The sequence below is a fragment of the Rhinoraja longicauda genome, chromosome 29 (genome assembly GCF_053455715.1).
Source record: "Rhinoraja longicauda isolate Sanriku21f chromosome 29, sRhiLon1.1, whole genome shotgun sequence".
NCBI lineage: Eukaryota > Metazoa > Chordata > Chondrichthyes > Rajiformes > Arhynchobatidae > Rhinoraja > Rhinoraja longicauda.
In genome coordinates this window covers 30,460,955-30,474,950 of record NC_135981.1, presented here as the reverse complement: position 1 = coordinate 30,474,950, position 13,996 = coordinate 30,460,955, and positions in this window count along the sequence as shown.

Genomic DNA, 13,996 nt, shown 5'->3' with positions numbered 1-13,996 from the left:
GCTTTTTCATTCCACATTCAAATTAAATCTTAAAATAGGATTTAGAGAAAGGAGTTTGAAAGCATAGATGCAAGTTTAATGACTGCTGTTTGAGCTGTCCATGGCCAAAGGTCACAATCTCAAATTAAGGAGTCAGCTACTCAGGGTAGGCGAAGGAAGTTCTTCAACAAGTGGGCAGTGAATCATGAGAGAGTTATGGAGGCTCAGTCACCCAGTATGTTTAAGATAACAATTGATGGATTTTTAAATATATCAAGTGAATGAAACGGTAAAGATGCCGTAATCTGGAGCAGAAAAAACAAGCTATTGAAGGAACCAGGCAGGTCTGTGGAGGCAATGGGATGGATGACATTGTGGATGAAGGCCTGAATCTGTACTGAAATTGTGTGGGGGAGGTAGCCCACATAAAGTGGTGCAGGGGTAAGGGGTGTCAGCAGTTGGCAGGGATAGGTGAAACAAGTGAGGAGGGAGATATAGGCAGATGGACCCGGGGGGGTGGGGGTTGCGTTGAGAGACAGCAACTTCTGGGTGACAGGTAGGGTCAAACAAAGGGAGAGAGAGAAAAGGCAGATGCATACATTCAGGGGGAGGGGAGGGGAGGGGAGGGAGAGGGGAGGGGAGGGGAGGGGAGGGGAGGGGAGGGGAGGGGAGGGGAGGGGAGGGGAGGGGAGGGAGAGGGAGAGGGAGAGGGGAAACAAAGACTGGAGTGTGATAATAAGTGGAAACAAAAGAGGCTTCAGATGCTAAATAAATGGAACCAGATAAGGGAACAGACAGATGGAAGCAGGTGGGTGCGAGTCAGGCCTTCATTGGCTGAGACATGAAGTATAAGAGTATAGCTGTACAAAGCATTGTTTAGACTGCACTGAGTACAGTTCTGTTCAACACAATAGGAAGGACATGGTAGCAATAGAGATAGTACAGCAGAGATTCACCACGATGTTGCCAGGAATGGAGGGCTCTAATGAGGAGAGGTTGGAGAGGCTGAGTTTAATCTCACTGGAACATAGGAGGCTGAGGAGGCTCAGAGATTTACAAAATTATCTAGAGATAGTTAGAATTTTCTCCCCACACCAGGGGAGTCTAGAACTAGAGGATAATTAGTTTCAGTTAGTTAGTTAGTTAGTTTATTGCCACGTGTACCGAGGTACAGTGAAAAGCTTTTGTTGCGTGATATCCAGTCAGCGGAAAGACAATACATGATGACAGTTGAGCCATTTACAGTATATAGATGCATGATAAGGGATACATGTTGAGGGCACTGGTTTAAGCTGAGAGGGGAGAAATTAAATGGAGAGCTGAGGAGTAAGTTTTTCATACAATGTGTGGTGAATATCATGTAAAGAATCATGTGTAAAACAGAAAAGCACAAAGCGCTGCATTCATGTGGGTCAGGCAGCATACTCTGGCCAACATTTTGGGTCGGGAGCCATCAGACTGATCATAGTGGGGGGGGGGGGGGGGGGTGGGGGGGGTGAAAGCTGGACAAGAGTTGGGGGTGGCAGGGAGACAGGCAAGTGATAGGTGAATACAGGTGAGGAGCACTCGATTGGCAGATGGATGGAGGAAAGGCACAGAGATGAAAAGGAGATTAAAAGGCTATCAGATAACGAGAGAAGACAGGTTAAATGTGAAACCAGAGGAAGGGATGTGGGTGGAAGGAATGGGGAAGGGGAAAATGGGTACACATCCAGCTGGGGAAGTGCTCATCCAGGTGGAAATGGGGGGTGGGGAGGGTGGTTGTTGGTCAGTTACTGTTGGGTTGTAAGCTTCCCAAGGTTTCCCCTTCACTCTATCTGCAGTTGCATGTGTCCAAAGAATCACATGTGTAGTGTAAGTAGGTAAACAGGTTGAAGGTGGTGCTGGGAGCTGGCGTTGAGCAACAGCAGTGGACAATGTAGTCGGAGCACTCACCTGCTTGTGGAAGTAGCTGAGATACACAAAGCTGCATCTGAGGGAGGAACAGGCCAAGAAATCGCAGGTGAAGTGAAATAAATCTGAAAGTAAAGGCAGAACGAAGGAGGCTCATGTGACCCAGTGGGAGTGAGTCACATGACCCAGTGTGGCCCAGTGTGGCCTTGCTGACTTGTGATAAAACAACAGTGTGGGATATCTCTGGTGAGCTTGCAGGTCACTGGATGGTGGGCAGCATTAAATGCTGCAGTAACCAACTGGTGGGGTGTTGGTTAGGAGCCCATGCAGATGACGGGATGTGTTCAGGGGATAGCAGTATGTATGGCACACACGAGGGAGAGTAATAATGCACCGGGGACACCCCGGCAAATGATCAACAGATAAGATGCTGAGAGGTAGTTCTGTATCCGATGTTGATGATTGGTGACCAATGTATTGACAATCACATGAGGGAGACAAGATTTGAGTTGATAATCTAGCCATCTGTGGGGCAGAATGTGTTGGAGGCATGTTTATATACGTGGGCGGCCCATGTACTAAGCAATATTTTGTGCATCATTTTGAAATTATTTTGAATTAAGCCAATCCAGGTGCACAACTCAGAAACAAGGAAGACTTGGCAGGGCCCACATGGGTGGTTACACTGGCAGATCAGAGCAAGCGCAAACCAGAATAGATTTGAGCTTTGCCTTGGTGAAGGTGGTGTTGGTTCACATGCTCACAAACCTTGCCTTGGCACCTGCAATCCAAACAGGTCCCATGTGCCCAAGCCCTATCCAAAACACAAAGTGTAAACTGAATAGAAAACAGCTTGTAAAAATGCATACATTATATTTCAGAGATTATAAAAAATGATTTTTTTATGCACTAATAAATATAAGAATTTCAAAAAAGCTTTGTTGTGTGGCTGCTGGGATTTTCTAATATAGCAGATGATACGGTGGAGCAGCGGTAGAATTGCTGCCTTACAGCATTCGATCCTGACTATGGGTGCTGTCTGTACGGAGTTTGTATGTTCTCCCATGACCTGTGTGGGTTTTCTCCGGGTGCTGTGTGGGTGTTCAATGTGTGTCCTCCAAGCTGCGACAAGGGGCTGCTGAGAGACGGTTTGAGTTACAATCCCAGATCTCTTATTTGTAATTTGACAACATAATGCTTTTTCATTCTTGGATGTTTATTACGATTTTATATTTTAGTTTCTTCTTTCTCTTACTATTATAGTTATCCTTTTTATAATTGTTTGACTTCGTAAATAATTAAGAATTTAACCTGATGAGTTATTTTTTATTATTTTTCGGAACATTAACAAGATGATATCATACCTTAACTTTAAAGTTTTTTAAGATATTTTTTTTTGGAATATTAATATGACGGTATCATATTTTAACTTTAAGATTTTAAAGATATTGTTTTTTATTTTTAATGACCCGCTTTGAGGTTTTTCAAAATAAGAATTTATTTCGGTAACTGATTTTTTGAATAGCATTACGACCTTTTTAAATTTACTTTGTAAGATTTTCCTTTTTCAAAATGTCTTTCGAATGGTTTTCTTTTTGGAAAACAATACTGAGCTGTCCTTGTTCTTCACAGTTTGCATGTATTTTCTAACCATAATATTAATTTGTTTTGACTATTGAGTGGTAAATATACCTTTAGTCTACTTGAGAGGTGGGGTTAGGGGAGTGTTTAGGTAGCGTACTGACTGCCTACTGGTCAGTTTCGGGCTTTGCGTGGGTGGGAGGGCAGGACTTTTGCTTTTAGTTTCGTTTTTTCTTTCTGGGCTGTATCAGAACTACAAAAATGTTTGAAACATCGTAACTTCCGATTCCGCATTAGATTATTTTCCTTCCGGTCTCATGAATTACTGTGGTCTACGAAGCTAACCCTTTACATTCCATATGATTTTTACAAGCAATATGGATAAAGTTATTAATCTTATCTCATGGAATGCTAATGGTTTGAACCATCCTATTAAGAGGGGAAAAAAATTAAAGTTTTTTATAGACTAAATGCTCAGATTATCTTTGTTCAGAAAACTCATGTGAGGAAGGAAGATAATCAACGTTTTTTCGGAGACGGCAGCAGTTCCATTCAAATTCAAGGCAAAAGTGAAAGGAGTTTCTATTTTTATTGACTCCTCAATTTCATTTGTTCATTATGAAACAATTTCTGATCCATATGGTATATTTTTGATGATTACTGGTTTACTTCATAACCAAAAAGTTGTTATGGTGAATGTTTATGCACCTAATATTGATTACCCTGAGTTTTTTAAACAGTTAATTGCATCCTTTCCTAATCTAAATGAACATATTTTGATAATGGGTGGAGATTTTAACTGTTGTTTGAATCTCCCGATGGATAGATCTGTATCTAATCAAGCACTCCCAAATAAATCCACTAGTTTTATTAATTATTTTTTACTTGATTCTGGAATGTTAGAAGTTTGGAGATTCTTACACCCAAATGATAAAGAATTTTCTTTTTTTTCTCATGTATATCATAGTTACTCCAGGATTGACTACTTTATAATAGACTCCCGGTTAGTCTCATCGGTTACTGGGTATGAATATGATGCAATTGCCATCTCTGATCATGCACCATTGAAACTATCAATCAAACGATCTGATTTAAATTCTAGTGCTAAACAATGGCGATTTAACACTACTTTGCTTCAAGATTTGAATTTTGTTAATTTTATCCTTTTTCTTTTCAACAAACTCTACTGAAGAAATATCCAATGGGGTAGTCTGGGATGCTTTTAAGGCATATATTCGTGGACAAATTATTTCATACTCCGTGGGATTAAAAAAACAAATTAAAAATGAAATATGTATATTGGCTGATGAGATTTAAAAAATTGATTTAAAAATATTCAAAAGCTCCTAGTTTAGAGCTTTATAAGAATAGAGTTGAACTTCAAATGAGACATGATTTGTTATGAGTATCACCGATTGAGAATCAACTACTTAAAACGAAAAGTCAATTTTATATACATGGTGATAAATCTGGAAAATTACTTTCCAATCAGTCGAAAGCTGTTTCAGCCAAACGTCAGATTATTAAAGTTAGTAAACGAAATGGTACTCTGACAGTAGATCATGATGAAATTAATAAATCCTTTCAAGAATTATACCTTGCTATATCAATCAGAATTTCCTACTGATTCCAATATAATGCATGATTTTTTTAAGAAATTGAATTTGCCAAATTTATCACATAATGAGTCTTTGTTGTTAGATGAACCCATCACGGAGGAAGAAATACAGAAAGCAATCCTCTCGATGAACTCTGGTAAAGCTCCCGGTTTAGATGGGTATACAGTGGAATTCTTTAAATATTTTTCAAATTTACTGTCCCCCTGGCTATGCAAAGTTTTCAAAGAAGCTCTTTGAATGAATAAATTACCACAATCCTTTTATGAAGCATCTATTTCTTTAATTCTTAAAAAAGATAAAGATCCTACTGAAGTGGCATCATATAAACCTAGATTCTAAAATTCTTTCCAAAATATTAGCTATGGGATTGGAAAACATTTTACCGCAAATTATTTCTGAAGATCAGACAGGTTTTATTAAAAATCGTTATTCGTACTTTAACGTTAGGAGATTAATGAATATTGTATACACTGCTTCAAATAATATTCCAGAATGTGTCATTTCACTTGATGCTGAGAAGGCATTTGACAGAGTGGAATGGGAATACTTATTCAATACACTTGAAAATTTTAAGATTGGTCCAAAATTTATCTCTTGGATCAAGCTTGGATATACATCAGGCTTCTGTACTTACCAATAATCAGAGATCCCCTTTCTTTAGGCTCTTTCGAGGTACTTGACAGGGCTGTCCTTTAAGCCCTTTATTGTTTGATATTGCTTTGGAACCTTTGGCTATTGCTCTTAGGGAATCCCCCAATATTTTTGGCATTGTCCGTGGGAATAAGACATATAAGTTATCTCTCTACGCAGATGATCTGTTATTATATATTTCTAATCCAGAGAAATCTATTCCTGCAATAATAGCTTTACATAATCAATTTAGTTGTTTTTCTGGTTATAAATTAAATCTTAATCAGAGTGAGCTTTTTCCATTAAACAATCAAATTTTGAATTATGGACAGTTTCCATTTAAATTGACTACTAACTGTTTTACTTATTTAGGTAGTAAGATTACCAAGAAACACAAGGACCTATTTAAAGCCAATTTTACGCCCTTAATTGACCATGTCAGACAACAGTTTACTAAATGGTTACCAATGTCCTTATCCTTAATCGGCCGAATCAGTGCTATTAAAATGATTATTCTACCTACATTTTTATATTTATTTCAGATGATACCTATTTTTATTTCTAAATCTTTTTTTGATATTATTGATTCAAAAATTTCTTCATATATATGGCAGAATAAAAATCCCAGACTAAGTAAAAAATACTTACAGAAATTTTAAAAAGATGGTGGTTTGGCATTGCCGAACCTTAGATTTTATTATTGGGAAGTTAATGCTCGTTACTTAACTTTTTGGACAAAAGATTTAGACGATACCCAATGTCCAGGATGGATAAATCTTGAACGTGAATCTATGCAGGGGTTATCATTGGCTTCTATCCTAGGGGCCTCGTTACCTTTTACAATTACGAGATTGAATAAATATACGATTAACCCAATAATAAGACACACATTGTGAATATGGTTTCAATTTCATAAGTTTTTTGGATTTAATAATTTTATCTTATCGAGTCCTATCATATCTAATTTTTTCTAAGGATGGAGTTAAAGGGAAAGAGAGTAAAGGGATAGCTAATGACCCCAGAATTAATGGGAAAGAAAGCCCACAAAGGGATAGGAGAGTATGGCCAAGTGAGTAAGGAATTAGAAGTACTGTATATGAATGCGCAAAGTATAAGAAGTAAAGTAGATGAGATGGAGGCTCAGTTAGAGGTTGGTAGATATGACATTGTGGGGATTACAGAGACGTGGCTGCAGGAGGATCGGGCCTGGGAACTTAATATTCAGGGTTATACATCCTATAGAAAGGACAGGCAGGTGGGCAGAGGGGGTGGGGTAGCTCTGCTGGTGAGGGATGAAATTCATTCCCTTGCGAGGGAAGACATAGGGACTGACGAGGTAAAGTCACTGCGGATTGAGTTGAGGAATTGTAAAGGCAAGAAGACTTTCCAAAAATGGTGGCGCTGCCCTAGCAGCTGCGGCTTACCTGCGGTCCGTTTGTCTTTGTGTTTTTTGTTGTTTTTTTGCCTTAATTGTAGATGTGATGTCGTGTTTTTGTGGTTGTGTGCTATGTGTGTGGGGGAGGGGGGGGGGGGAGAGCTGTAAAATTGTAAATTTGTCCCTTCCGAACGGAGACCCGACCTTTGTTTTCTGGGTGGTGTCTCCGTTCCTGCTGCGGCCTACCATCGGCCCAACTCCTGGAGCTGGCTGCCTCCACCCGGGACCACCAGGGCTCTGGTTCGCAGACTTACCATCTGCGGAGCCGGCTGTCGTCGGAGCCTGCGGGAGCGGATGCGACTCGCCTTCGGAGGCTTCGGCTCGGGCCGCATGGATGCCAACATCGGGAGCTCCGGCAGCAGCAGTGTGTTCGGCTGCCCCGGATCGCGGGGCTTGGGTCGGCCTGCCACGGACATTTCACCGTCCGGCGCGGCCTGAAATAGGCCGCAGGATATTTCTCTGCTCGGCGGGGGCTTCAATGTCGGGAGCCACGACCGTCCCGACGTGCAGCAGCAGCGGCAGAATCTTTGCCCGCCCCGGATCGCAGGGCTGGGGTCGATCCGCTGCGGACCTTTCACCGTCCGGCGCGTCCTGGAACGTGGCAAATTCAACAGCCTGACTGCGGGAGAAGACGGCAGGGGAAGAGAAAAGACATTCTGGACTTCCATCACAGTGAGGAGGTGACTGGAGGAGACTCACTGTGATGGATGTTTCTTTTTTTTTTTTTGTGTTGGTTGGGGTTGTGTAATTGCTTATTTTATTGCTCTTATTGTTGGACTGTGGATGACGAAATCTCGTCCAAAATACTTTTTTTTTTGGATGAAAAAATAAAGGTAATTCTGAATTCTGACACTAATTGGTGTTATCTACAGACCACCAAATAGTAGCCCGGATGTAGGGTGTAAGATGCAGCAGGAGTTAAAACTGGCGTGTAAGACAGGTAATGCCACTGTGGTGATGGGCGATTTCAATATGCAGGTAGACTGGGAAAATCAGGTTGGTTCTGGACCCCAAGAAAGAGAGTTTGTAGAGTGCCTTCGAGATGGATTCTTAGAGTAGCTTGTAATGGAGCCTACCAGAGAAAAGGCAATTCTGGATTTAGTGTTGTCCAATGAACCAGATTTGATAAAGAGAACTCGAGGTAAAGGAACCGCTTGGAGGTAGTGATCATAATATGAATAGTTTTAATCTGCAATTTGAGAAGGAGAAGGTTAAATCGGAAGTGTCAGTGTTGCAATTGAACAAAGGGGACTATGAAGGCATGAGAGAGGAGCCGGCCAAGGTAGACTGGAAAGGGATCCTAGCAGGATTGACGGTGGAACAGCAATGGCAGGAATTTCTGGGCATAATCCGGAAGACGCAGGATCATTTCATTCCAAAAAGGAAGAAAGATTCTAAGGGGAGTAGGAGCCAACCATGGCTGACAAGGGAAGTTAGGGATGGAATAAAACTAAAAGAAAAGATATATAACACAGCAAAGAGTAGCTGGAAGCCAGAGGATTGGGAAACTTTCATAGGACAACAGAAGGTAACAAAACGGGCAATACGGGCTGAAAAGATGAAGTACGAGGGGAAGCTGGCCAAGAATATAAAGAAGGACAGTAAACGCTTCTTTAGATATGTTAAGGGAAAAAGAGTAGCAAAGTCAAATGTGGGTCCCTTGAAGGCAGACACGGGTGAAATTATTATAGGTAACAAGGAAATGGCAGAAGAGTTGAACAGGTACTTCAGATCTGTCTTCACTAAGGAAGACACAAACAATCTCCCAGATGTACTGGAGGACAGAGGATCTAGGGGGGTAGAGGAACTGAAATAAATTTTCATTAGGCGAGAAATAGTATTGGCTGGACTAATGGGACTGAAAGATGATAAATCCCCTGGGCCTGATGGTCTGCATCCCAGGGTCCTCAGGGAAGTGGCTCTAGAAATAGTGGACGCATTGGTGATCATTTTCCAATGTTCAATAGATTCAGGATCAGTTCCTGTGGATTGGAGGATAGCTAATGTTATCACACTTTTCAAGGAAGGAGCGAGAGAGAAAACGGGGAATTACAGACCAGTTAGCCTGACTTCGGTGGTGGGAAAGATGCAGGAGTCAATTATTAAAGAGGTAATAACGGTGCATTTGGATAGCAGTAAAAGGATGTCCAAGTCAGCATGGATTTATGAAAGGGAAATCATGCTTGACTAATCTTCTGGAATTTTTTGAGGATGTGTCAAGTAAAATGGATGAAGGGGAGCCAGTGGATGTAGTGTATCTAGACTTTCAGAAAGCCTTTGATAAGGTCCCACACATGAGATTGGTGACTAAAATTAGAGCACATGGTGTTGGGGGTAAGGTGTTGACATGGATAGAAGATTGTGTGGCAGACAGGAAGCAAAGAGTAGGAGTAAATGGGTCCTTTTCAGATTGGTAGGCAGTGGCGAGTGGAGTGCCGCGAATGTTGGCCTTCATACAGAATACAGAGCCTTTATTTGTCATTCGGTACCGAGGTACCGAACGAAATTACGTTACCAGCAGTCACACAAAAAAAGAAACACAAGACACATAACCCCAACACAAACATCCATCACAGTGACTCCAAACACCCCCTCACTGTGATGGAGGCAACAAAACTTCCGCTCTCTTCCCCACGCCCAAGTCCCCGCGGCCGAGCCACACCGGGCGCTGAAACATCCCACGGCCGAGCCGGGGGATAACAAGGATTTCAGTATAGGAGTAAAGAGGTTCTTTTGCAGTTGTATAGGGCCTGGTAAGACCACATCTGGAGTATTGTGTACAGTTTTGGTCTCCTAATTTGAGGAAGGATATCCTTGTAATTTTGCAGCGTAGGTTCACGAGATTGATCCCTGGGATGGCGGGACTGACATATGAGGAAAGATTGAAAAGACTAGGCTTGTATTCACTGGAGTTTAGAAGGATGAGAGGGGAACTTATAGAGACGTATAAAATTATAAAAGGACTGGACAAGCTAGATGCAGGAAAAATGTTCCCAATGTTGGGCGAGTCCAGAACCAGGGGCCACAGTCTTGGAATAAAGGGGAGGCCATTTAAAACTGAGGTGAGAACAACCTTTTTCACCCAGAGATTTGTGAATTTGTGGAATTCTTTGCCACAGAGGGCAGTGGAAGCCAAATCACTGGATGGATTTAAGAGAGAGTTAGATAAAGCTCTAGGGGCTAGTGGAATCAAGGGATATGGGGAGAAGGCAGGCACGGGTTATTGATTGGAGACGAACATCCATGATCACAATGAATGGCGTTGCTGGCTCGAAGGGCCGAATGGCCCCCTCCTGCACCTATTTTCTATGTTTCTATGATTAAATTACTGATTGTATGCCTCATTGTCACCTTCCCCTCAGCTAACATTGTATCATTCTACATTTTCCTGGAGCTTTGTCCCCTTTGATCTGTTACCCTTCCCTTCTTACCCTTCTGAACCATATCTTACCCTTCCATATCTCTATGTCTCCCTCTCCCCTGGCTCAGTCAGAAGAAGGGTCTCCACCCGAAACGTCACCCATTATTCTCTCCAGAGATGCTGCCTGTCCCGATGAGTTACTCCAGCATTTTGTGACTATCTTCGGTGTAAACTAGCATCTGCAGTTCCTTCCTAGACAAGGTGATGAAGATGTTGGATTTTGGACATTGCCTGTATGAATTTCCATAATGACGGGCATGTTGACATTCAACTACCTTAACCGCCTTGCTTTGGTCAAATTATGACTCTAGTTCTCCAAGAATTCGCTCTAACCTAATTACTTCAATTTTGGTAAGGCTCCCTGGTGTTTAGCTTGGCCACATGCTGCCTTTATATCAAGAGAGAGGGAGAGTCAAGCCAAGAGTGTTTTATTGTCATATGTCCCAGATAGAACAATGAAATTCTTACTTACAGCAACATGACAGAATATGTAAACATAGTACACTGTAAACAATGTAATAAACGAGAGAGAAAAAGTTCAGTATGTGTATATATTCACGCACTCACAAATACACACATATATAGATCAAATGTATACGGTATATACACACGCACACGCACACATATACACACAAAAAAAAATATTAGTGCAATAATAACAATAATAGTCTGTGTAGTTCAGAACTTATTTGAGGTTGTAGTGTTTAATAGGCTGTAGGGAAGAAGCGGTTCCTGAAACTGGACATTAGTTTTCAGGCTCCTGTACCTTCTGGCCGATAGCAGGGGTGAGATGAGTGTGTGGCCGGGGCATTTAGTTTCACACTCTCTCTGTAATTCAGCTTTCAAGTGTATATCAGGCAACTGAACCATCCTATCAACAATTACAGAGCCTCGGATTTTCTTTAATTAACTTTACCTTGCACTAAACGTTATTCCCTTTATCCTGTATCTGTACACTGTATATGGGTTGATTGTAATCACATATAGTCTTTCCGCTGACTGGTTAGCATGCTACAAGCGTTTTTCACTGTACACATGACAATAATCTAAACCAGATGAGTGAAGATTAACAGATCTAGGAACCCTAACATAATACTGAATAAAACACCTCTTCTTGGCACCGCTTCTACCATCCTAACCACCCACTCTCTTCATCTACAGTTGCAGCATGTACCACCAGGGCAAAGCACTGTGGTATCTCCCTCCTGTTCACTGACCACCCTGGCCAAACCCACAAGCTCCAACCCTAAGAACAATGGCAGCAGGCACAAGCTTCTCTACCGATTACACTCTAAGAGTTGCCCCTCATCGCGACATGGAAATATACAGCTGGTCTTTTACTCTCCAGAATCTAAATCCTGAAACTCCTGACCCAATAGGATTATGGAGCATTTCACAGCAGTTCACGAGGATGGCAGTGAAGGATGTTGGTGTAAGCAACACCTTCATGTCCCATAAGAGAAAATCCTGCCTGACCTATTGAGTTTGTTTTATAATTTTATCTGATATCTCTGGCTAAAATATTATTCCAAACCAATAGTTTAAACATTAAAAGCTGGAGTAACTCAACGGGTCACACAGCATCTCTGGAGAAAGGGAATAGGTGATGTTTCGGATCAAGACCCTTCTTCTAGAGATACAGCATAGAAACAGGCCCTTTGGACCACTGAGTCCTACCCACGCTCGGACCAATTTACAATTATACAAATTAACCTGCAAACCTGCATGTCTTTGGAGTGTGGGAGGAAACAGGAGCATTTGGAGAAAACCCATGCAGGTCACGGGGAGAACGTACAAACTCCGTACAGACAGCATCCGTCATCAGAATCAAACCCGGGTCTCTGGCGCTGTGAGCGCTGTAACGCAGCAACTCTGCTGCTGCACCTTGTGCAAATGGAGAACAGTTGTCCCAGCTCTAGCCCTCTTTCCTGTTGGCCTGTTTGAGTTAAGACTCAGAACGACTCCTCTGTTATCTGTGAATGCAAACAATATGCCATCATTCCACTACTTCAATAGCTCAATGCTGCTTTATTTGTTGCATATGCAACTGTAGAGTGAAATTATTTTTGCATATGTTACACATGCGGGCACTGCCAATGTGGCGCCATTATTCAAAGTCCGGGCAGCCCAAGCACTCAGTACACTGGAGCAGTTCCCATGAACCGACGCCCCTCTCTTCTCCTCGCCCGGCCAAATGTGGAGGTTTCTGAAAATGAATTTCTAACAGTTTCTGATAGTTCAAAGCAATATCTTTTCATCATAATGTTTCTAGTCACTGACACTGGATTTGATTTTATCTGAGACACAATGGACCGCAGATGCTGGAATCCTGAACAAAATACAAACAGCTGGAGGAACTCAATGTGTCCAGGGGGAGCCTCCTGCAGCCGACCTTGAAGGCACTGGAGGCATTATCCTTGTTCAAACTCCCACTGGCCATTGTTCCTAACTCTTAGCTCCTGAAGTCTGGTTAAGTCAAACGGCGAGCCTTCGGGCGGTTTCCCGGTCCCGCCCACAAATGAGCCTTTGGGTGGGCTCTGATGAGCCTTCAGGCAGGTTCCCGGTCTCACCGACCGGCGAGCCTTCAGGCAGGATAAGGGCCTGTCCCACTTAGGTGATTTTAAGGCGACTAAACCAAATATGCATCTCCCGTACATTTTCAAAGAATGCCCATACTCCGCACAAAAATCCATTTAACCACTTTTAAAATTAAATTTCTTAATATTTCTTTATGTTGAAAGACTGGAGCGACTAGGCTTGTGTACACTGGAATTTAGAAGGATAAGAGGGGATCTTATTGAAACATATAAGATTATTAAGGGGTTGGACACGTTAGAGGCAGGAAACATGTTCCCAATGTTGGGGGAGTCCAGAACCAGGGGCCACCGTTTAAGAATAAGGGGAAGGCCATTTAGAACAGAGATGAGGAAAAACTTTTTCAGTCAGAGAGTTGTAAATCTGTGGAATTCTCTGCCTCAGAAGGCAGTGGAGGTCAATTCTCTGAATGCTTTCAAGGGAGAGCTAGATAGAGCTCTTAATGATAGCGGAGTCCGGGGGTATGGGGAGAAGGCAGGAACGGGGAACTGATTGAGAATGATCAGCCATGATCATTGAATGGTGGTGCTGACTCGAAGGGCAGAATGGCCTCCTCCTGCAGCTATTGTCTATTGTCTATTAATACTGCTATTAGTAAACTGGAAGTCAATCCAGTTAATGCCTTGTTACCGTGAAGCTTGGTTTTCAAGTAACCCGGGCAAGATGTTATATTTCAAAACTCTCAAGTAATTACCGACTTGTCAGTGGTTTCAGCGAAGATTAGGATGCCGTAGAAGCATTGACAGTGTGGGAATTTTGCGATGTTTCCGAAGACGGTGTAATCTCGACCTGACTCGGCATTGTCGTGGTCATTGTCGTCGGGTAAAAGAACATTTTGGCGAT